Genomic DNA, 3331 nt, shown 5'->3' with positions numbered 1-3331 from the left:
AGACATACAAATACAGTGTAAAACTGATCTCTTTAATTCTATTTGACTGTTAAATAGAAAACTATTATATTGGAATACTATTAATTTCTATGAATAACTAAAAATAGAAAAAGAAAGTAGAAATAGCCCCTCCAAGATTTTTTTTCCTAGCCTAAGCTTATACCTTTAAAAACCAATATAACCAATTTAACCAATCAAATTTCTACCAATTCGTTATGCAGTGTTTACAGAGTAAAAAGGTTAATTTGACGAGGGCGTGTGTTAGACCCTAACAGAAGTGGCTATAAAAGCTAATACAGGAACGGCACAAACGTTTTGCCTTATTTCAAATAGACTGATGGAAATCTAAGAACCTCTTACCAGTAACATTAGTCCAATAGCTCTTAACATTATAGGAGAGAGTAGGGAAAATGTACTACTATTCAAAGCTCCAAGACATTTTGTATTAATCTTATTTTCAATACAACAGCCAAACAAACGTTCTATTAAAAGTTCTGTTAATGGAACCCCTAAAAGATCTCATCAACATAATTATTCTACAAGAGTACATTAAGTTTCCTCAAAATATGACCAAAACTGTAGTTTCAATCTTAACAAGGAGAAATTTTGATGTATTTTTAACAAAAAAACATTCTTAAAAAAGTTGTGAAATCTTCCAAGATCTCAATAGGCTACATAAGCTTAACATACAACGTATGGCAAAATCTGCAAAAGTTTTGTCTCATATTCATTAAAATATTTTTACATACAACTCTTATGTTATTATTGTCTATGTTTTGTACATTGCCTAGGGCAAAGCCCTATATATTGGAGTCTAGAACTATCTAATGAACCTACAAATTAAAATTTTGCAATAGGTCCGAAGTACTGGGATACAACTGAAAGAGCTAAATCCAACACTGATACATGCTGACCAGATTTCCATTTTAGGGGATGATGAGATAGGAGGTGGGAATATGGAATTCCATCGTGGACTGCGTGGTAGAGAACAACAGAGAGGGGGTCAAGATGACGAGAGTGAGAAAATAGGATAGACCCTCGTCTCCCCAGTCTCAGAATGCCCACCTGGTTGAATATTCGAATGTGTGCAACTGCAAGGACCTACCTTTTTAAACCATGTCTCTTATACAGTTGGTCTTCTATGTTTCATTTTGTCCTGAGGCTAATACTTATAAATAAAATCAATACGTCAATTCTTGGAATATTCTGTTATCAATTTTTCTGGTAAGGATGTTTCTAATTCCCTGAATTTATAATAAAGGGACATAACTGATGTGTTTACATGTTTTCTACGCATGGTGAGGGCACGGCCAGGCAATCTGGATTATTATAAATTGATGTTATTTTATAAGGGCAAGGGTGCAGATTGGTATGAATGTATGGACAGTGGATGTTTATTCTTATGACTGACTAATCTATGTATGTTTGATTAGGCTGAATAGTTTTAGCAATGATTTCCTACTTTTAAGACTGGTAATAATAGGCTGTAGATCTGAAAACAAGATCAGTTTAGATGAATGTTGCCTATTGGAATGTCACAATACCCAACTTGCCAGCTTATTGGTTTTTTCACATAAAAAAATGTATAAAACAAGACAATATCTTCAACTCTTTATTCAAGATAATAATCAAAAACAAAACAATATCTTTTTTAAACATATAAAAACTATCCATCACCAACAATGAGTATTTATCCTCCCTCAAAATATAAAATATTTACTTTTATCTAAATTTGCAACTGATCTATATTTTATTCATTATTCATAAAGCATTCATTGTAATCAAATGCATTTCTTCTGTCTTTCACCATTTTCAACTTAAAATTCTGTAAAAAATAGTGTTATATTTAGGCTTAAAAAATTTCGCAAAGTAAAATAGTCTTTTGACATGTATAAAACTTTATAAATGATTGATTTCTATAGGAAAATATTTTGATTGTTAGAATCTTTCACAAAAGAGAGATCTTAATATAATAAGAATATATTTTGAATCATGTACCACACTAATACAACAATTAATGGTAGTATAAATACTGCTAAATTTCTACATCTGAAGTTTATTTAACAGATAACCAAATAGGATTCTCAAGAGCTCAATATTAGCAGTATTATCTGTATCACTATTGTATCAATATATGACATTCTGAGAAATACACAATGAAAGGTCAACAAAAATTATTAAAATCACAGCATTCAAGTGTAATTGTTTTGGTTTTTCTGCATGTTTTAGCAGTAACCTTCAACAACTTTCAACCTTCTTTTGAAATATATACCCTCTAAGTTTGATTTGTATTATGTTTTCCAAGAACAGAAAATTTTTAATTCTGAATAAAACAAAAAGAATCTTTCTTTCATCAACCACTAAATATTGCTATTTACAAGCATAAAAAACAAATCTTGTGAATTTGTATAAATTCTTTTGCCCTTAGATGATTGCAAAACAATAGAAATTTCTACTTGTATGTTCTTTAGACATTGGCTCTGAAAATCGCGTCATTTCATACTAATAAACTGGAAGGACATTTTGATTCCAACAACCATTTGGTACAGAAATAATATCAGCATGCTCAATAATCATTGTTCAACTTTCTTTGTTTACAATAATATTTTGTAAACATTATAATAATATAATGTTTAGACTTGCATTTCAATATTTTCTTTGTATTAGGGTTAAATTCTGTGTTCCGAATGATCAATTTACTGTATTAACAAGAATTTACAGTTTGTTAATACATATTTTCTCTCCTACTCTTAATAAAATGAATGCAATGGAAAAATACTAGGCTTATGAAAGGAAAAGAATAAGTAATAAAGATTGGAATGTACTTTTTCTGACAGGAAAATACAAAAGACTAGGACCTATCTTTTTCTAGAAATCTAAATCATGATAATTTTCCTAGTTCAGCCTTTTTAAATATTTCTGCTGCTGAGAAAATAAAAGAATCTAATATACCAGCTACTGTAAATGTTCCTCCTATAATTGCACAAACCTGAAATAAATATTAAATATTATAATTCCATTGTGTTCTGAAACAAAGCTATATATAAATACTCAGGAATTTACTTAACAGGGAATTTAGTTTCTTTTTTAAATTACACTCGCCATCCATGATCTTACAAAGTAATAAACTTGAAGTGTTTATCCAATCAAATGCTTTGTTTAATAAAAGTAACTGTAACCCCTCTTGTTACAAAGTTTTTGATTGCTTTGTATAAATATTTGATAAACCATCACACTATCAGATGAAGAATTTCATCAGATCGTACATGACAAGTAGACTAACCCACAGAAATACAAGAAACTCAACATCTAGATTTCGACCAGATTAAGA

At 29.8% G+C, this 3331-nt stretch overlaps 1 protein-coding gene across 1 annotated transcript in view; it reads right to left on the bottom strand.

Annotated features, from left to right (window-relative positions):
* LOTGIDRAFT_173486 (hypothetical protein) overlaps nucleotides 1-3331 on the bottom strand; it is a gene marked incomplete at both ends in the record, with an annotated part of 43033 nt that overhangs the window by 37564 nt on the left and 2138 nt on the right. The window lies entirely within an intron of this gene.

Source organism: Lottia gigantea, assembly GCF_000327385.1.
Source record: "Lottia gigantea unplaced genomic scaffold LOTGIsca_161, whole genome shotgun sequence".
Lineage (NCBI taxonomy): Eukaryota > Metazoa > Mollusca > Gastropoda > Lottiidae > Lottia > Lottia gigantea.
This window is presented reverse-complemented; position numbering and strand designations above follow the sequence as displayed.